Raw genomic sequence first — 22,868 nt, forward strand, 5'->3', positions numbered from 1 at the left:
GGATGGGAACGTAGATTGACCAGTAAGTAGAGAGCTTCGCCTTCTGGCTCAGCTCCCTCTTCACAGCGACGGGTCGGTGCAGAGCCTGCAACACTGCAGGCGCCGCACCGATCCGCCCGTCAATCTCCCGCTCCATTCGTCCGTCACTCGTGAACAAGACCCCGAGATACTTGAACTCCTCCTCTTGGGGAAGGATCTCATTCCCGACCCGGAGAGAGCATTCCACCCTTTTCCGGCTGAGAACCATAGTCTCGGATTTGGAGGTGCTGATTCTCATCCCAGCCGCTTCACACTCGGCTGCGAATCACTCCAGTGAGAGCTGAAGGTCACGGCCTGACGACGCTAACAGAACCACATCATCTGCAAAAAGCAGAGACCCGATTCTGAGGTCGCCAAATGGGACACCCTCAACGCCCTGGCTCCGCCTAGAAATTCTGTCCATAAAAGTTAGGAACAGAATCGGTGACAAAGGGCAGCCCTGACGGAGTCCAACTCTCACCGGAAACGTATCCGACTTACTGCCGGCAATGCGGACCAAACTCTGGCACCGGTCATACAGAGACCGAACGGCCCCTATCAAGGGGTCGGGCACTCCATATTCCCGGAGCACCCCCCAATGGACTCCACGAGGGACACGGTCGAACGCTTTCTCCAAGTCCACAAAACACATGTCGACTGGTTGGGGCGAACTCCCATGCACCCTCCAGGATCCTGCCGAGGGTATAGAGCTGGTCCACTGTTCCACGGCCAGGACGAAAGCCACACTGCATCTCCTGAATCCGAGGCTCGATTATCCGACGGATCCTCCTCTCCAATACCCCCGAATAGACCTTACCAGGGAGGCTGAGGAGTGTGATACCCCTATAGTTGGAACACACCCTCCGGTCCCCCTTTTTAAAGAGGGGGACCACCACCCCAATCTGCCAGTCCAGAGGCACTGTCCCTGATGTCCACGCGATACTGCAGAGGCGTGTCAGCCAAGACAGCCCTACAACATCCAGAGCCTTGAGAAACTCAGGACGGACCTCATCCACCCTTGCCTTGCCACCGAGGAGCTTTTTAACCACCTCGACAACCTCAGCCCCAGAAATGGGAGGCCCCGTCTCCGAGCTCTCCGACTCTGCCTCTTCCGAGCACGTGTTGGTAGGATTGAGGAGTTCCTCGAAGTACTCCCCCCACCGACTCACAACATCCCGAGTTGAGGTCAGCAAAGCCCCGTCCCCACTGTAAACAGTGTTGACTGTGAGCCGCTTCCCCCCCCCTGAGACGCCGGATGGTGGACCAGAATCTTTTCGAGGCCGTCCGGAAATCGTTCTCCATGGTCTCACCGAACTCCTCCCAGGCCCGAGTTTTTGCCTCAGCAACCGCCGAAGCCGCGGCCCGTCTGGCCCGTCGGTACCTATCAGCTTCTTCCAGGGTCCCACTGGCCAAAAAGGCCCGATAGGACTCCTTCTTCAGCTTGACGGCTTCCCTCACCACTGGTGTCCACCAGCAGGTTCGAGGGTTGCCGCCACGACAGGCACCGACCACCTTACGGCCACAACTCCGACCAGCTGCCTCGGCAATGGAGTCACGGAACATGGCCCATTCAATGTCCCCCACCTCAAATATGGTTGAAGCTCTGCCGGAGGTGGGAGTTAAAGCTCCTTCTGATGGGGGATTCTGACAAACGCTCCCAGCAGACCCTCACAATACGTTTGGGCCTGCCAGGTCTGATCGGTAACCTCCCCCACCAGCGGAGCCACCTCACCACCAGGTGGTGATCAGTTGACAGCTCCGCCCCTCTCTTCACCCGAGTGTCCAGGACATACGGCCGCAAGTCCGATGATACAACCACAAAGTCGATCATCGAACTGCGGCCAAGGGTGTCCTGGTGCCAAGTGCACATATGGACACCCTTATGCCTAAACATGGTGTTCGTTATGGACAGTCTATGACTGGCACAGAAGTCCAACAACATAACACCACTCTGATTCAGATCGGGGGGGCCGTTCCTCCCAATCACACCCCTCCAGGTCTCACTGTCATTGCCCACGTGAGCATTGAAGTCCCCCAGCAGAATGAGGGAGTCTCCGGTAGGAGCATTCTCCAGTGCCTCCCCCAGAGACTCCAAAAAGGGTAGGTACTCTGAACTGCTGTTTGGCGCATAGGCACAAACAACAGTCAGGACTCGTCCCCCCACCCAAGGCGGAGGGAGGCTACCCTCTCGTTCACTGGGGTAAACCCCAATGTACTGGCACACAGCCGGGGGGCAATAAGTATGCCCACACCTGCTCTGCGCCTCTCACCACGGGCAACTCCAGAGTGGAAGAGAGTCCAACCCCTCTCAAGAGTACTGGTTCCAGATCCCAAGCCATGCGTCGAGATGAGTCCGACTATATCTAACGGTCTGATGAAGTTTCAACAATAAACCACAAACTTTGTATTATGAGAAAGAACCAGACTCATTCTTCAGGAATCCGAAAATAAGCTCTATTTTACGAGTTATGCACGAATTCGGATTCTCCTATAAAACGAATTCCTTAACTCAAACCAAGTTAAGACTGCTTTGTCCTTCATAATGTATGATCAAAAGAGGGAGTGGAGGTTTTCGGCTGTAAGAAGGTCTGAATGTCCAACTATAATTTGTAAAAACCGGGTAAGAAAAGGCTTGAAAGCCCGACTATACACCATCATAAGTGGGAGAGGAGGTGTTCAGCTGCAAGAAGGTGTGAATGTCCACCCATAATTACTGAAAAATGGGTAAGAAAAGGTGCGAATGCCCAAACATACATCATCAAAAGCAGGAGTGGATGTGTTGGGCTACAAGAAGGTTTGAAAGTCCGACCATGGTTTGTAAAAAACGGGTAAGAAAAGGTGCGAATGCCCGACAATGTATGATCAAAAGAGGGAGCGGAGGTTTTTGGCTACAAGAAGGTTTGACTGTCCGACCATAGTTTGTAAAAAGCGGGTAAGAAAAGGTTCAAATGCCTGACAATACACCATCAAAAGCGGGAGCGGAGGTGTTCCGCTGTAAGACGGTGTGAATGTCCGACCATAGTTGGTAAAAAGCGGGTAAGAAAAGGTTAAAATACCTGACTGTACACAATCAATAGCGGGAGCGGAGTTGTTCGGCTACAAGAAGGTGTGAAAGTCCAACCATGGTTTGTAAAAAGCTGCTAAGAAAAGGTTCGAATGCCCGAATATATACCATCAAAAGCGGAAGCGGAGGCGTTCGGCTGCAAGAAGGTGTGAACGTCCGACCAAAGTTTGTAAAAAGCAGTTAAGAAAAGGTTCGAATATCCAACCAAACATAATCAAAAGCGGGAGCAGAGCTGTTCGACTGCAAGTAGGTGTGAATGTCCAGCCATGCTTACTCACAAACGGGTAAGAAAAGCTAGTATTGCCAGACCATACATGATCAAAACAGGGAGCTGAGGTGGTTCAGCACCAAGGTGTGAATGTCTGAATATAGTTTGTAAAAAGCGGGTAAGATAAGGTGCGAATGCCCGACAATGTATAATCAAAAGAGGGAGCAGAGGTTTTCGGCTACAAGAAGGTTTGAATGTCCGACCGTAGTTTGTAAAAAGCGGGTAAGAAAAGGTTCAAATGCCTGACTATACACCATCAAAAGCGGGAGCGGAGATGTTCCGCTGTAAGACGGTGTGAATGTCCAACCATAGTTGGTAAAAAGCGGGTAAGAAAAGGTTAAAATACCCAACTGTACACAATCAATAGCGGGAGTGGAGTTGTTCGGCTACAAGAAGGTGTGAAATTCCAACCATCGTTTGTAAAAAGCTGGTAAGAAAAGGTTCGAATGCCCGAATATATACCATCAAAAGCGGATGCGGAGGTGTTCGGCTGCAAGAAGGTGTGAACGTCCGACCAAAGTTTGCAAAAAGCAGTAAAGAAAAGGTTCGAATATCCAAACATAATTAAAAGCGAGAGAGATTGTGTTCAACTGCAAGTAGGTGTGAATATCCAGCCATAATTACTCACAAACGGGTAAGAAAATGTAGTATTGCCAGACCATACATGATCAAAACAGGGAGCGGAGGTGGTTTAGCTGCAAAAAGGGGTGAATGTCCAACTAAAGTTCAAATATATTAACAAAAGCGGGAGGAGAGGTCTTCTGATTAGAGTGGTTGAAATTTCCAACCATAATCTATAAAATGCGGTGAAAAAAAAGGTGTGAAGGAATGAATTTTATAGCAAAATCCGAAATCATGCATAACTCCGCAAAAGGAACGTATTGCTCAACCAAAGGGATGCTTCTTTCTCATTCAGCGTAATATGAGGAACTATATGCTTGATACATTTTAGACATGGATAACTATGAAGGACAAAGCAATTTTAACTTGGTTTGAGCAAAGCAATTCATTTTATAGGAAAATCCGAAATCGTGCAGGACTCATGAAAGTAAGCTTATTCTCGGATTCCTGATCCTCCAGTGTTGCTCTTTCCTATACTGCAAAATAAAGCCTTGTTCTTTGTTGAAATCGATATAGACATTGATAAATATGAAGGACAAAGCAGTTTCCACTTTGTTTGAGTGAAGGAATTAATTTTATAGCAAAATCCCAAATCAAGCAGAACGTATGAAAAAAAGCTTGTTTTCGGATTCCTGATCCTTCAGTGTTGCTATTTCTTCTACTGAAAAATACAATGTTGTTCTATGTTGAAGTCAATCTAGACATTGATAAATATGAAGGACAAAGCAGTTTTAACATAGTTTGAGTAAAGGAATTCATTTTATACATAAAATCCCAAATCATGCAGAACGTATGAAAATAAGCTTATTCTCGGATTCCTGTTCCTTCAAGTGTTGCTCTTTCTACTACTGCAAAATACAATGTTGTTCTTTGTTGAAGTAAATCTAGACATTGATAAATATGAAGGACAAAGCAGTTTCCACTTTGTTTGAGTGAAGGAATTAATTTTATAGCAAAATCCAAAATCAAGCAGAACGTATGAAAAAAAGCTTGTTTTCGGATTCCTGATCCTTCAGTGTTGCTATTTCTTCTACTGAAAAATACAATGTTGTTCTTTGTTGAAGTCAATCTAGACATTGATAAATATGAAGGACAAAGCAGTTTTAACATAGTTTGAGTAAAGGAATTCATTTTATACATAAAATCCCAAATCATGCAGAACGTATGAAAATAAGCTTATTCTCGGATTCCTGTTCCTTCAAGTGTTGCTCTTTCTACTACTGCAAAATACAATGTTGTTCTTTGTTGAAGTCGATCTAGACATTGATAAATATGAAGGACAAAGCATTTTTCACTTGGTTTGAGTGAAGGATTTGCAGCTGAAAACCTCCCGCTCCCGCTTTTGATTGTGTATAGTCGGGCTTTCGAGCCTTTTCTTACCCGGTTTTTAGAAATTATGGTTGGACATTCAGACCTTGCAGCCGAAGACATCCACTCCCTCTTTTGATCATACATTGTCGGGCATTCGCACCTTGTCTTACCCGCTTTTGACAAACTATAGTCAGACATTCACACCTTGCAGCTGAACCACCTCAGCTCCCTGTTTTGATCATGTATGGTCTGGCAATACTACCTTTTCTTACCCGTTTGTGAGTAATTATGGCTGGACATTCACACCTACTTGCAGTCGAACAGCTCTGCTCCCGCTTGTGATGGTATATATTCGGGCATTCGAACCTTTTCTTAGCAGCTTTTTACAAACCATGGTTGAACTTTCACACCTTCTTGTAGCCGAACACCTCCACTCCCGCTTTTGATGGTGTATATTCAGGCATTTGAACCTTTTCTTACCCGCTTTTTACAAACTATGGTCGGACATTCAAACCTTCTTGTAGCCGAAAACCTCCGCTCCCTCTTTTGATCATACATTGTCGGGCATTCGCACCTTTTCTTACCCGTTTTTTACAAACCATGGTCGGACTGTCACACATTCTTGTAGCCAAACACATCCGCTCCCGCTATTGATTGTGTACAGTCGGGTATTTTAACCTTTTCTTACCCGTTTTTTACCAACTATGGTCGGACATTCACACCTTCTTACAGCGGAACACCTCCGCTCCCTCTTTTGATGGTGTATGTTTGGGCATTCGAACCTTTTCTTACCCGCTTTTTACAAACTATGCTCGGACATTCAAACCTTCTTGTAGCCGAACACATCCACTCTTGCTTTTGATGATGTATGGTTGGGCATTCAAACCTACTTGTTGCCCGCTTTTCATTAATTTTGGGTGGACATTCACACCTTGTCACAGCCAAACACCTCCGCTCCCTGTTTTGATCATGTATGGTTGGACATTCGCACCTTTTCTCACCCGCTTTTTGCCAACTATGGTCGGCTGTTCACAGCTTCCTCTCCACCATACTTGTATGGTGGGATATTCACACCCACTTGCATCCGACGACCTTTTGTTGATATTTAGTCGGTCATTCGCAGCTTACCCGCTTTTGGCAAACTATGGCCTTCATGCAGCCAAATACCTCTGATCTCGCTTTTGATGATGTAAGGTTGGGCATTCAGACCTTGCTTCACCTGCTTTTCACCAAATATAGTCGGACATTCACACCTTCTTGCAGCCGAACACTTCCGCTCCACCTTTTAGTGTTCTATCACACCTTTTTTTTCACCGCATTTTATAGATTATGGTTGGAAATTCTCAACCACTCTCATCCGAAGACCTCTCCTCCCGCTTTTGTTAATATATTTGAACTTTAGTCGGACATTCACACCTTCTTGCAGCTGAACCACCTCCGCTCCCTGTTTTGATCATGTATGGTCTGGCAATACTACCTTTTCTTACCCGTTTGTGAGTAATTATGGCTGGACATTCACACCTACTTGCATTCGAACACCACCTCTCCCGCTTTTTATGATGTATGGACCGGCATTTTTACCTTTTCTAACACATTTTTCAGCAATTATGGTCGGAGATTCACACTTACTCACAGCCGAACAACTCCGCTCCCGCATTTGATTGTGTATAGTCGGGAATTCTCACCCTTTCTCATCAGCTTTTTGCAAATTATGATCTGACATTCACACCTGCTTTTGATAATGTATGGTTGGACATTCGCACCTTTTCTTACCCATTTTTCAGTAATTATGGGTGGACATTCACACCTTCTTGCAGCTGAGCACCTCCTCTCCCGCTATTGATTGTGTACAGTCGGGTATTTTAACCTTTTCTTACCCGCTTTTTACCAAATATTGTTGGACATTCACACCGTCTTACAGCGGAACACCTCTGCTCCCGCTTTTGATGGTGTATAGTCAGGCATTTGAACCTTTTCTTACCCGCTTTTTACAAACTATGGTCGGACATTCAAACCTTCTTGTAGCCGAAAACCTCCGCTCCCTCTTTTGATTATACATTGTTGGGCATTTGCACCTTATTTACAAACTATAGTCAGACATTCACACCTTGCAGCTGAGCCACCTCAGCTCCCTGTTTTGATAGTGTATGTTCGGGCATTCGAACCTATTCTTACCCCCTTTTTACAAACTATGCTCGGAGATTCACACCTACTCACAGCCGAACAACTCCGCTCCCGCATTTGATGATGTCTTGTCCGGCATTCTAGTCTCTTCTAACACATTTTTCAGCAATTATGGTCGGACATTCACACCTACTCACAGCCGAACACTTCCGCTCCCGCATTTGATGGTGTATAGCCGGGCATTCTCACCCTTTCTCATCAGCTTTTTGCAAATTATGATCTGACATTCACACCTACTTGCAGTCGAACAGCTCTGCTCCCGCTTTTGATTATGTTTGGTTGGATATTCGAACCTTTTCTTAACTGCTTTTTACAAACTTTGGTCGGACGTTCACACCTTCTTGCAGCCGAACACATCCACTTCCACTTTTGATGGTATATATTCCGGCATTCGAACCTTTTCTTACCCGCTTTTTACAAACCGTGGTCGGACATTCACACCTTCTTGTAGCCAAACAACTCCGCTCCCGCTATTGATTGTGTACAGTCGGGTATTTCAACCTTTTCTTAGCCGCTTTTTACCAACTATGGTCGGACATTTACACCTTCTTACAGCGGAACACCTCCGCTCCCTCTTTTGATGGTCTATGTTCGGGCATTCAAACCTTTTCTTACCCGCTTTTTACAAACTATGGTCGGATATTCAAACCTTCTTGTAGCCGAACACATCCACTCCTGCTTTTGATGATGTATGGTTGGGCATTTTCATCTTTTCTTACCTATTTTTCAGTAATTATGGGTGGACATTCACACCTTCTTGCAGCTGAACAACTCCTCTCCCGCTTATGATCATGTGTGGTTTGATATTCGAAAATTTTCTTTCATGTTTTAAAGCAATTATTGATGGACATTCAAATCTTCTTGTAGCCGAACACATCCACTCCTGCTTTTGATGATGTATGGTTTGGCATTCGCACCCTTTTTTTACCCATTTTTCAGGAATTTTGGGTGGACATTCAGACCTTCTTGCAGCCGAAAACCTCCGCTCCCTCTTTTGATCATACATTGTCGGGCATTCGCACCTTATCTTACCCGCTTTTTACAAACTATAGTCAGACATTCACACCTTGCAGCTGAACCACCTCCGCTCCCTGTTTTGATCATATATGGTCTGGCAATACTACCTTTTCTTACCCGTTTGTGAGTAATTAATCCCAAAATATTGAGCATAAAATAAGTCTTTATGCTGATGATGTATTACTTTTCCTTCAGAACTCACAGACGTCTCTCAGTCACACGATCACACTCATAAATAAATTCTCAGCACTTTCTGACTACTCTATCAACTGGTCTAAGACCACAGTTCTGCCCATTAACTGTAGGGTCCATAATATACCTGCGATCACTTTACAGTCAGGAAATATTAGATATTTAGGCATAAACATTTCCTCCAGGCTCTCAGAGCTAACAAAGCTAAATTATGTGCAATTATTAAAGACAGTAGAGGACGATCTCTCGTTGGAAGTCCTTACCTATATCACTTATGGGGAGAGTTACATCCATTAAAATGATGATACTACCAAAAGTTAACTATTTGTTCTCAATGATCCCCATAAAACCATCTGCTACTTGGTTTAAGTCACTAGATTCATGCATCTCCAAATTTCTGTGGAAAAACAAACCACCACGTATTAGTTTAAAAACCCTACAGAAGACCAAGGACAGTGGTGGATTAGATTTACCTCATTTTCAGCACTATTCCTTAGACAATAGGTTACAATATATATCAAAATGGTTTAAACCTTGTTGTTGTCACAGTTCCCAGAGACGTTGTAATCGTTGAGGATTCTATATTCACCCCCTCATTAGAGGCACGTAATGCAGATTGATGACACTGAATCTTCTTCTCTGTTCATTGCTGGCATCATTCCCAGCATCGTAAGTGTTCGTGGCATTGTTAGCCTCTTCTTCTGGATCTTGATATCGAGAATCCTTTTATATTTCTGGTTTGTCAGTCCTCTGTCTTCGTTCACCGGAGTCTTTGTCTTTTTGTCCTTGAGTTTGGTGATTTTTTCTTCTTTTGATGCCTTGACACAATGTGACAGGTGATACCACGTGGGAGATCCTGTAACTTGGATTGCTGTCCCTGTGCTGCGAAATGGCTGTGCTGCTCAAATGGTCTCTCCTTCATCATGGTTACATGCTGCCATTCCGACATCTCGCCATTCCGACATGGGTCTCCAATTGTCGGAATGGCGACACTTAATTTTTTATCAAACGTCCCACCATTCCGACACTTTTTTCCTCCTATGGTCGGAATGGCGGTATGTTTTTTGTTTTTTTTAACATACCGCCATTCCGACAATTCCTTTTAATAGCCTATTTTTTACCCAAAACATTTTGCACTAATGATATGCCGGCGCAAATACGCCCTAAAGTTTGGCGCACAAGCTTTGCACATAAAGAGGCCACAGCCTCGCAAACAAACTTTAATAATCTATTATCAAAATCCCCTGAATTTCAAATATAAAAATACAGATATTAATGTAACTCTGGCGAGACTGAAACTGATTAAGCAGAAATACAGTGTCAGTGAGCTGTCACAGCAGCCAGCTGGAGCGGAGCTCTCCACAGAGCCCATGCGTCTTTTGAAAACCACCGCGGACTGCTTCTCCTCCTCCAGTTGCCGAGACTTTGTGTTTTTAATAATGCTTGTCTATAAACATGTGTTAAACATATAAATTGCATGAACAGAAAGAAGGGACTCACCTGTTGAGTAACACACATTTCCTTATACGGAAAGCCTTGTCGGAATGGTGGGACATTTGAACGTCAGAATAGCGGGATGTCGGAATGGTGGGACGTTTGCATGTCGGAATGGTGGTTTGTCGGAATGGTGGTATGTCGGAATGGTGGGATGTCGGAATAGCGGGATGTCGGAATGGCGGGATTTCGGAATGGGTGTTGCCACCCCCTTCATCATATACACAGTTATTTATACATCACCTTCCACCATGAAGCGTTGTCCCTTTTTGTTTCTCTCTTTGTTCTTAAAATGCTGTTATGCATGTCTAAACCAATCCATTAAATTAGATCATTTTGGCAGTAAAGCGATCTACTATGTGCTTGGTCGCAAAGCTGCTCATCTGTGGTAAACAGCTCTTCAGAAAGGCATTCTTCAATTGATTTCACTAATTCTATGTAATAATTTTGTGATTTCCTACAAAACTACACTTCTTCTCCCATCTGTCTGAGTATTTAATATTGTCTGGGTCCCGTTAAAACATGTATTTTTCCCATCTAATTCCTTGTTTGCTTTAAAACAAGTATTCCCCATTTTCTATCCCTTCAGTAGCCAACCGGTTTGTATGGAGTACACTGGAGCAACTTGACTGATCAGTAAAACACTGCTTTTGTTGTCACCGCAAGGCTTCCCCCGTCGGTTGTTTCACTGAGACACTACTGAGTAACTATAACTCAACACAGTTTATACACATAACATTCATATACATACTAACAAACAAACAAACAATTATTTATCGCAATTTTCTCATCTCTGTTTGAACGTACACCCAGGTAAATATTCCTGTAGTCTTCTCATACCGACTATGGACCCATTCATTGTTTAACTTCACTGTTTTGCAAATCCTAATTGAATATTACACATTGACATTGAACTTTACTTGATAAGCAGGTCTTCATTGCATTCAGCAGCCTATATGTGAGCATCTATGTGTAAGCTGTTCTTCTTTGCATTTATTAGCAGCAAGCAATTCTTCATTGCACATGCATATGAAAATAGTAAAACAATTCCAATGCGTTAGCGAAACCTTCTATATCAGGAGTGTCCATCATGATGCTGGGAATAGAACCTCTTTCCCAGAATAGTTCAACCTTCATTACTCAACTGATCATAACTCCGCAATGAGCACATTTCAAAGTATCATTCCTCTACATATATTCAAAAATCTATGTGTAAATGTTTAATATTTCTTATATTTGTTGATGTCATTCTGTGTGCATGTGGCCTAAACCCAATCTCTGTGTGGCAATTTTAATTTAAACAAGTTGAACTCTGCCTCTGATCTTTTAAAAAAGGTGTGTACCAATATCAACCTTTCTCAGGTAATTACTGATCCTACAAAACCAAAGAGATCCTTCAAGGTTGTCCCTGATTGGCTCAATCTTAACAAATCAAAGGTAGAAAATCCGCAGTATCTGAACTTGGTGTTAGTTATCACTGCTCAATAGCCTGTATCAGAATTGCAAAAATGAAAACATTAGGTCCACGCTTGGTATCCAGATCCTGAAACATCTCCATGAGCAGGCTTTTTTTTAACTGATCTGTTGAATAGTTATATGACACTGTTAAAATCCCAGATGAAGATCTAGCACTTGACCATTTTTGTAAATCTTCTAATTCCATAGTTGATAAACACGCCCCTTTTAAAAAGTATAGAACTTAGAACAGGTCTATCCCTGGCTTTCGGCAGAACTGTCTTCTTTACTTTTTTTTCCCCTTGTCCTGTTCAGCATTATGTCAGAAGAATTGTAGTCTGAATACCTTTGATGCCAAACAGATTTGTTTTGCCAAGGGAAGTTTTATAAATGTAAAGCTCCCCTTGATGCCCATTTATTTATTTCTGTTTACAATATATGACATGAACTGAACTGAACCGGACCGGGGGACAAGGAAAGAAGAAGAGGAAAGAAGAGGAAACAGAACAAAAATAGAAACAAAAACCAGACAACCAGCTGCTACACCTGTAAAAAACAAAACAGACAACAATCCATGGCCTATGAGGGGAATCCAGCCTTAGCGCCACCAGGAGCACCTGAAAGCAGACAAGCAGAGAAAAAACAAACACACAAACAAACAAAAACAAGCACAAGAAGCGGCAATCGCATACAACACAGCTGTGGATATAGATGACCTGAGACGACATGATAATACATCAACTGCTTAGTGAACCCCCCCCCCATACCCAAAGAGCCCCGCCCACCAGATGCCACTCAGTGTAACCACCCCCCAAGACCTAATGTGTGTGTGTGAGTGTGTTTGATAAGTACTAATGTCTAAGGTGTAATTAAAACAGGGGCAGGGAACTGCAGAGTGCAACCAAAGGGGACCACCTACGTGGCCCCATCCACTACACCCCACCGAACACACACGCCCCCAAAACCCTTCATGTGTGAGTGTGTGCTGTGTACAGGAGCCAGAAGGGAGAGGGGTATGGGGATATATACCGGGGGAGCTACTCTCCCCCAGAGAGGGCAGCCAGGGACTGGCTGCAATAGGCATCCCCGCTACCTGGGAGCCAACAATGGGCAGGAGGGCCTGATGTCCACCAGGCTCGGGGCCTGCAGCGACCATATTCCGGGAGCTACTGTACCCCCAGAAGGTACCCATCCCGCCCCACCCCACTCAACCCAACCCCACCCAGGAGGACCACTACAAAAAACAAACAAACAACATCAAAAAACAAACAAACAAACAACCCGGTCACACCAGTCGCAGCAGCCTGGGCCTGAGACCCACCATCACCCAGCAACCCACCACCACCACTATGTGATAAAACTAATCAGAGGGGACCAGAGAGAATGAAATTCAGCCAATTGATGTTTTGAGGAGGCAGACATTGTTTCCATGCTAATATAATCTAAAAGAAAATTTCTAAACTGGTTAATACACAGATTGTTCTTCGCTTTCCAGTTCATGAGAATAGTTTTCTTTGCGATACATAACACTGTGACAACCATGTGTGCTGAGTTAATTTCCATGTTGATGTTGTCTAAGTCACCCAGTATGCACAGTGTGGGGCATGCAGGGATGCTACACTTTAGCCATGTTGATAGGTCCTCACAGACTTCAAGCCAGAACTTCTGGACAGGCGCAGAAAACCACAAAGCGTGTGCATAATCATCAGGTGTGTTATCTGTGCAATGTGAGCAGATGTTTGAGTGTGTTAGACCCATCCTGAACATCCTTTGTCCTGTATAGTGTGTTCTATGAAGGATTTTGTATTGTATGTGCTGTAAATTAGGATTTCAAGTCTTTAAGAAGGTGTTCAAACATATTTGTGGTTAGAAGCTATGACCAGAACTGATGGATAAATCTGCCTCCCATTTTGAGGATGGAAGAGACATTGTGTCATCTATCTTAGACAATAATTTATATATTTTTGATAGTAGTTTTGGGGTACAGATGCTTAGAAATTCTGCTACCCTAGTCGGGGGTTGTAAGTCTGGTTGGTGGAGGATATATCCATCCATCCATCCATCATCTGCCGCTTATCCGGGGGTCGGGTCGCGGGGGCAGCAGCTTGAGCAGAGAAACCCAGACGTCTCTGTCCCCGGCCACTTCCTCCAGCTCTTCCGGGGGGACCCCGGGGCGTTCCCAGGCCAGCCGAGAGACATAGTCTCTCCAACGTGTCCTGGGTCTCCCCCGGGGTCTCCTCCCAGTGCGACGTGCCCGGAACACCTCCCCAGGGAGGCGCCCAGGGGGCATCCTAACCAGATGCCCGAGCCACCTCATCTGACTCCTCTCAATGCGGAGGAGCAGCGGTTCTACTCCGAGCCCCTCCCGGATGACTGAGCTTCTCACCCTATCTCTAAGGGAGAGCCCAGACACCCTGCGGAGGAAACCCATTTCGGCCGCTTGTATTCGCGATCTTGTTCTTTCGGTCACTACCCACAACTCGTGACCATAGGTGAGGATGGGAACGTAGATTGACCAGTAAGTAGAGAGCTTCGCCTTCTGGCTCAGCTCCCTCTTCACAACGACGGGTCGGTGCAGAGCCTGCAACACTGCAGGCGCCGCACCGATCCGCCCGTCAATCTCCCGCTCCATTCGTCCGTCACTCGTGAACAAGACCCCGAGATACTGGAACTCCTCCTCTTGGGGAAGGATCTCATTCCCGACCCGGAGAGAGCATTCCACCCTTTTCCGGCTGAGAACCATAGTCTCGGATTTGGAGGTGCTGATTCTCATCCCAGCCGCTTCACACTCGGCTGCGAATCACTCCAGTGAGAGCTGAAGGTCACGGCCTGACGACGCTAACAGAACCACATCATCTGCAAAAAGCAGAGACCCGATTCTGAGGTCGCCAAATGGGACACTCTCAACGCCCTGGCTCCGCCTAGAAATTCTGTCCATAAAAGTTAGGAACAGAATCGGTGACAAAGGGCAGCCCTGACGGAGTCCAACTCTCACCGGAAACGTATCCGACTTACTGCCGGCAATGCGGACCAAACTCTGGCACCGGTCATACAGAGACCGAACGGCCCCTATCAAGGGGTCCGGCACTCCATATTCCCGGAGCACCCCCCACAGGACTCCACGAGGGACACGGTCGAACGCTTTTTCCAAGTCCACAAAACACATGTAGACTGGTTGGGCGAACTCCCATGCACCCTCCAGGATCCTGCCGAGGGTATAGAGCTGGTCCACTGTTCCACGGCCAGGACGAAAGCCACACTGCATCTCCTGAATCCGAGGCTCGATTATCCGACGGATCCTCCTCTCCAATACCCCCGAATAGACCTTACCAGGGAGGCTGAGGAGTGTGATACCCCTATAGTTGGAACACACCCTCCGGTCCCCCTTTTTAAAGAGGGGGACCACCACCCCAATCTGCCAGTCCAGAGGCACTGTCCCCGATGTCCACGCGATACTGCAGAGGCGTGTCAGCCAAGACAGCCCTACAACATCCAGAGCCTTGAGAAACTCAGGACGGACCTCATCCACCCCCGGGGCCTTGCCACCGAGGAGCTTTTTAACCACCTCGGCAACCTCAGCCCCAGAAATGGGAGGCCCCGTCTCCGAGCTCTCCGACTCTGCCTCTTCCGAGCACGTGTTGGTAGGATTGTGGAGTTCCTCGAAGTACTCCCCCCACCGACTCACAACATCCCTAGTTGAGGTCAGCAAAGCCCCGTCCCCACTGTAAACAGTGTTGACTGTGAGCCGCTTCCCCCCCCCTGAGACGCCGGATGGTGGACCAGAATCTTTTCGAGGCCGTCCGGAAATCGTTCTCCATGGTCTCACCGAACTCCTCCCAGGCCCGAGTTTTTGCCTCAGCAACCGCCGAAGCCGTGGCCCGTCTGGCCCGTCGGTACCTATCAGCTTCTTCCAGGGTCCCACTGGCCAAAAAGGCCCGATAGGACTCCTTCTTCAGCTTGACGGCTTCCCTCACCACTGGTGTCCACCAGCAGGTTCGAGGGTTGCCGCCACGACAGGCACCGACCACCTTACGGCCACAACTCCGACCAGCTGCCTCGGCAATGGAGTCACGGAACATGGCCCATTCGGACTCAATGTCCCCCACCTCAAATATGGTTGAAGCTCTGCCGGAGGTGGGAGTTAAAGCTCCTTCTGACGGGGGATTCTGACAAACGCTCCCAGCAGACCCTCACAATACGTTTGGGCCTGCCAGGTCTGATCGGCATCCTCCCCCACCAGCGGAGCCAACTCACCACCAGGTGGTGATCAGTTGACAGCTCCGCCCCTCTCTTCACCCGAGTGTCCAGGACATACGGCCGCAAGTCCGATGATACAACCACAAAGTCGATCATCGAACTGCGGCCAAGGGTGTCCTGGTGCCAAGTGCACATATGGACACCCTTATGCCTGAACATGGTGTTCGTTATGGACAGTCTATGACTGGCACAGAAGTCCAACAACATAACACCCCTCTGATTCAGATCGGGGGGGCCGTTCCTCCCAATCACACCCCTCCAGGTCTCACTCTCATTGCCCACGTGAGCATTGAAGTCCCCCAGCAGAATGAGGGAGTCTCCGGTAGGAGCATTCTCCAGTGCCTCCCCCAGAGACTCCAAAAAGGGTAGGTACTCTGAACTGCTGTTTGGCGCATAGGCACAAACAACAGTCAGGACTCGTCCCCCCACCCAAAGGCGGAGGGAGGCTACCCTCTCGTTCACTGGGGTAAACCCCAATGTACTGGCACACAGCCGGGGGGCAATAAGTATGCCCACACCTGCTCTGCGCCTCTCACCACGGGCAACTCCAGAGTGGAAGAGAGTCCAACCCCTCTCAAGAGTACTGGTTCCAGATCCCAAGCCGTGCGTCGAGGTGAGTCCGACTATATCTAACGGTCTGATGAAGTTTCAACAATAAACAACAAACTTTGTATTATGAGAAAGAACCAGACTCATTCTTTAGAATTCCGAAAATAAGCTCTATTTTACGAGTTATGCACGAATTCGGATTCTCCTATAAAACGAATTCCTTAACTCAAACCAAGTTAAGACTGCTTTGTCCTTCATATTTATTCATGTCTAATCAAGTTTCAATGATAAACAAAGTTGTACTTTTTAGAATGAGAAAGAACTTCTTCAGCAATAAGCATCTCTCGACAAATGACGAAATACAGATTTTGCTATAAAATTAATTGCTATCAGCCTGACTTAAAACTGTTTGTCTTCCTTATTTATCCACTTCAAATCAAGTTTCAACAATTAAAAAAATTTTGTAGTTTGAGAAAGAACAACTTAATCTTGAGCAATCAGTATAAAAAGAAGGTAAGCAAAGGTGCGAATGTCAAACCATACATGATCAAAACAGGGAGCGGAGGTGTTTGGCTGAGACAAGGTGTGAATGTCCACCCATAATTAATGAAAAGCGGGCAACAAGTAGGTTCGAATGCCCAAGCATACATCATCAAAAGCAGGAGTGGATATGTTCGGCTACAAGAAGGTTTGAACGTCTGACCATAGTTTGTAAAAAGCGGGTAAGAAAAGGTTCGAATGCCCGAACATACACCATCAAAGGAGGGAGCGGAGGTGTTCCGCTGTAAGAAGGTGTTAATGTCCGACCATAGTTGGTAAAAAACGGGTAAGAAAAGGTTAAAATACCCGACTGTACACAATCAGTAACGGGTGCGGAGTTGTTCGGCTACTAAAAGGTGTGAAAGTCCGACCATGGTTTGTAAAAAGCGGGTAAGAAAAGGTGCGAATGCCCGAAAATGTATGATCAAAAGAGGGAGCGGAGGTGTTCGGCTGCAAGAAGGTGTGAATGTACACCCATAATTACTGAAAAATGGGTAAGAAAAGGTGCGAATGCCCAACTATACATAATCAAAAGCAGGAGTGGGTGTGTTCGGCTCCAAGAAGGGTTGAATGTCTGACCATAGTTTGTAAAAAGCAGGTAAGAAAAGGTTTGACTGCCCGAACATACACCATCAAAAGAGGGAGCGGAGGTGTTCCGCTGTAAGAAGGTGTGAATGTCCGACCATAGTTGGTAAAAAGCGGGTAAGAAAAGGTTAAAATACCCGACTGTACACAATCAAAAGCGGGAGCGGAGTTGTTCGGCTACTAAAAGATTTGAAAGTCCGACTATGGTTTGTAAAAAACGGGTAAGAAAAGGTTCAAATGCCTGACAATACACCATCAAAAGCGGGAGCGGAGATGTTCCGCTGTAAGACGGTGTGAATGTCCGACCATAGTTGGTAAAAAGCGGGTAAGAAAAGGTTCGAATGCCCGAACATACACCATCAAAGGAGGGAGCGGAGGTGTTCCGCTATAAGAAGGTGTTAATGTCCGACCATAGTTGGTAAAAAACGGGTAAGAAAAGGTTAAAATACCCGACTGTACACAATCAGTAACGGGTGCGGAGTTGTTCGGCTACTAAAAGGTGTGAAAGTCCGACCATGGTTTGTAAAAAGCGGGTAAGAAAAGGTCCGAATGCCCGAAAATGTATGATCAAAAGAGGGAGCGGAGGTGTTCGGCTGCAAGAAGGTGTGAATGTACACCCATAATTACTGAAAAATGGGTAAGAAAAGGTGCGAATGCCCAACTATACATAATCAAAAGCAGGAGTGGATGTGTTCGGCTCCAAGAAGGGTTGAATGTCTGACCATAGTTTGTAAAAAGCAGGTAAGAAAAGGTTTGACTGCCCGAACATACACCATCAAAAGAGGGAGCGGAGGTGTTCCGCTGTAAGAAGGTGTGAATGTCCGACCATAGTTGGTAAAAAGCGGGTAAGAAAAGGTTAAAATACCCGACTGTACAAAATCAAAAGCGGGAGCGGAGTTGTTCGGCTACTAAAAGATGTGAAAGTCCGACTATGGTTTGTAAAAAGCGGGTAAGAAAAGGTGCTAATGCCCGACAATGTATGATCAAAAGAGGGAGTGGAGGTTTTCGGCTGTAAGAAGGTCTGAATGTCCAACTATATTTTGTAAAATCCGGGTAAGAAAAGGCTTGAAAGCCCGACTATACACCATCATAAGCGGGAGAGGAGGTGTTCGGCTGCAAGAAGGTGTGAATGGCCACCCATAATTACTGAAAAATGGGTATGAAAAGGTGCGAATGCCCAAACATACATCATCAAAAGCAGGAGTGGATGTGTTGGACTACAAGAAGGTTTGAAAGTCCCACCATGGTTTGTAAAAAACGGGTAAGAAAAGGTGCGAATGCCCGACAATGTATGATCAAAAGAGGGAGCGGAGGTTTTTGGCTACAAGAAGGTTTGAATGTCCGACCATAGTTTGTAAAAAGCGGGTAAGAAAAGGTTCAAATGCCTGACAATACACCATCAAAAGCGGGAGCGGAGATGTTCCGCTGTAAGACGGTGTGAATGTCCGACCATAGTTGGTAAAAAGCGGGTAAGAAAAGGTTCAAATGCCTGACAATACACCATCAAAAGCGGGAGCGGAGATGTTCCGCTGTAAGACGGTGTGAATGTCCGACCATAGTTGGTAAAAAGCGGGTAAGAAAAGGTTAAAATACCCGACTGTACACAATCAATAGCGGGAGCGGAGTTGTTCGGCTACAAGAAGGTGTGAAAGTCCAACCATGGTTTGTAAAAAGCTGCTAAGAAAGGCTTCGAATGCCCGAATATATACCATCAAAAGCGGAAGCGGAGGTGTTCGGCTGCAAGAATGTGTGAACGTCCGACCAAAGTTTGTAAAAAGCAGTTAAGAAAAGGTTCGAATATCCAACCAAACATAATCAAAAGCGGGAGCAGAGCTGTTCGACTGCAAGTAGGTGTGAATGTCCAGCCATAATTACTCACAAACGGGTAAGAAAAGGTAGTATTGCCAGACCATACATGATCAAAACAGGGAGCTGAGGTGGTTCAGCACCAAGGTGTGAATGTCTGACTATAGTTTGTAAAAAGCGGGTAAGATAAGGTGCGAATGCCCGACAATGTATGATCAAAAGAGGGAGCAGAGGTTTTCGGCTGCAAGAAGGTCTGAATGTCCATCCAAAATTCCTGAGAAATGGGTAAAAAATAGGTGCGAATGCCAAACCATACATCATCAAAAGCAGGAGTGGATGTGTTCGGCTACAAGAAGATTTGAATGTCCATCAATAATTGCTTTAAAACATGAAAGAAAATTTTCGAATATCAAACCGCACATGATCATAAGCGGGAGAGGAGTTGTTCAGCTGCAAGAAGGTGTGAATGTCCACCCATAATTACTGAAAAATGGGTAAGAAAAGGTGAAAATGCCCAACCATACATCATCAAAAGCAGGAGTGGATGTGTTCGGCTACAAGAAGGTTTGAATGTCTGACCATAGTTTGTAATAAGCGGGTAAGAAAAGGTTCGAATGCCCGAACATAGACCATCAAAAGAGGGAGCGGAGGTGTTCCGCTGTAAGAAGGTGTAAATGTCCGACCATAGTTGGTAAAAAGCGGGTAAGAAAAGGTTAAAATACCCGACTGTACACAATCAATAGCGGGAGCGGAGTTGTTTGGCTACAAGAAGGTGTGAAAGTCCGACCACGGTTTGTAAAAAGCGGGTAAGAAAAGGTTCGAATGCCGGAATATATACCATCAAAAGTGGAAGTGGATGTGTTCGGCTGCAAGAAGGTGTGAACGTCCGACCAAAGTTTGTAAAAAGCAGTTAAGAAAAGGTTCGAATATCCAACCAAACATAATCAAAAGCGGGAGCAGAGCTGTTCGACTGCAAGTAGGTGTGAATGTCAGATCATAATTTGCAAAAAGCTGATGAGAAAGGGTGAGAATGCCCGGCTATACACCATCAAATGCGGGAGTGGAAGTGTTCGGCTGTGAGTAGGTGTGAATGTCCGACCATAATTGCTGAAAAATGTGTTAGAAGAGACTAGAATGCCGGACAAGACATCATCAAATATGGGAGCGGAGTTGTTCGGCTGTGAGTAAGGTTGAATCTCCGAGCATAGTTTGTAAAAAGGGGGTAAGAATAGGTTCGAATGCCCGAACATACACTATCAAAACAGGGAGCTGAGGTGGCTCAGCTGCAAGGTGTGAATGTCTGACTATAGTTTGTAAATAAGGTGCGAATGCCCAACAATGTATAATCAAAAGAGGGAGCGGAGGTTTTCGGCTACAAGAAGGTTTGAATGTCCGACCATAGTTTGTAAAAAGCGGGTAAGAAAAGGTTCAAGCGCCTGACTATACACCATCAAAAGCGGGAGCAGAGGTGTTCCGCTGTAAGACGGTGTGAATGTCCGACCATATTTGGTAAAAAGCGGGTAAGAAAAGTTTAAAATACCCGACTGTACACAATCAATAGCGGGAGAGGAGGTGTTCAGCTGCAAGAAGGTGTGAATGTCCACCCATAATTACTGAAAAATGGGTAAAAAAAGGTGCGAATGCCCAACCATACATTATCAAAAGCAGGTGTGAATGTCAGATCATAATTTGCAAAAAGCTGATGAGAAAGGGTGAGAATGCCCGACTATACACCATCAAATGCGGGAGCGGAGTTGTTCGGCTGTGAGTAAGTGTGAATGTCCGACCATAATTGCTGAAAAATGTGTTAGAAAAGGTAAGAATGCCGGTCCATACATCATCAAAAGCGGGAGAGGTGGTGTTCGGCTGCAAGTAGGTGTGAATGTCCAGCCATAATTACTAGCAAACGTGTAAGAAAAGGTAGTATTTCCATACCATACATGATCAAAACAGGGAGCGGAGGTGGTTCAGCTGCAAGAAGGTGTGAATGTCCGACTAAAGTTCAAATATATTAACAAAAGCGGGAGGAGAGGTCTTCGGATGAGAGTGGTTGAGAATTTCCAAAAATAATCTATAAAATTCGGTGAAAAAAAAGGTGTGATAGAACACTAAAAGGTGGAGCGGAAGTGTTCGGCTGCAAGAAGGTGTGAACGTCCGACCAAAGTTTGTAAGAAGCAGTTAAGAAAAGGTTCGAATATCCAACCAAACATAATCAAAAGCGGGAGCAGAGCTGTTCGACTGCAAGTAGGTGTGAATGTCCAGCCATAATTACTCACAAATGGGTAAGAAAAGGTAGTATTGCCAGACCATACATGATCAAAACAGGGAGCTGAGGTGGTTCAGCACCAAGGTGTGAATGTCTGACTATAGTTTGTAAAAAGCGCGTAAGATAAGGTGCGAATGCCCGACAATGTATGATCAAAAGAGGGAGCAGAGGTTTTCGGCTGCAAGAAGGTCTGAATGTCCACCCAAAATTCCTGAGAAATGGGTAAAAGATAGGTGCGAATGCCAAACCATACATCATCAAAAGCAGGAGTGGATGTGTTCGGCTACAAGAAGATTTGAATGTCCATCAATAATTGCTTTAAAACATGAAACAAAATTTTCGAATATCAAACCGCACATGATCATAAGCGGGAGAGGAGTTGTTCAGCTGCAAGAAGGTGTGAATGTCCACCCATAATTACTGAAAAATGGGTAAGAAAAGGTGAAAATGCCCAACCATACATCATCAAAAGCAGGAGTGGATGTGTTCGGCTACAAGAAAGTTTGAATGTCTGACCATAGTTTGTAATAAGCGGGTAAGAAAAGGTTTGAATGCCCGAACATAGACCATCAAAAGAGGGAGCGGAGGTGTTCCGCTGTAAGAAGGTGTAAATGTCCGACCATAGTTGGTAAAAAGCGGGTAAGAAAAGGTTAAAATACCCGACTGTACACAATCAATAGCGGGAGCGGAGTTGTTCGGCTACAAGAAGGTGTGAAAGTCCAACCATCGTTTGTAAAAAGCTGGTAAGAAAAGTTTCGAATGCCCGAATATATACCATCAGAAGCGGAAGCGGAGGTGTTCGGCTGCAAGAAGGTGTGAACGTCCGACCAAAGTTGGCAAAAAGCAGTAAAGAAAAGGTTCGAATATCCAAACATAATTAAAAGCGAGAGAGATTGTGTTCAGCTGCAAGTAGGTGTCAATATCCAGCCATAATTACTCACAAACGGGTAAGAAACGTGCATGCAGAACGTATGAAAAGAAGCTTATTCTCGGATTCCTGATCCTTCAGTGTTGCTTTTTCTTCTACTGCAAAATACAATGTTGTTCTTTGTTGAAGTCGATCTAGACATTGATAAATATGAAGGACAAATCAGTTTTAACTTGGTTTGAGTGAAGGAATTCATTTTATATATAAAATCCCAAATCATGCAGAACGTATGAAAATAAGCTTATTCTCGGATTACTGATCCTTCAGTGTTGCTCTTTCTTCTGCTGCAAAATCCAGTGTTGTTCTTTGTTGA

This window comes from Leuresthes tenuis, unplaced genomic scaffold, assembly GCF_036924035.1.
Source record: "Leuresthes tenuis unplaced genomic scaffold, fLeuTen1.0.hap1 SCAF_8, whole genome shotgun sequence".
In the NCBI taxonomy this organism is placed as follows: Eukaryota; Metazoa; Chordata; class Actinopteri; order Atheriniformes; family Atherinopsidae; genus Leuresthes; species Leuresthes tenuis.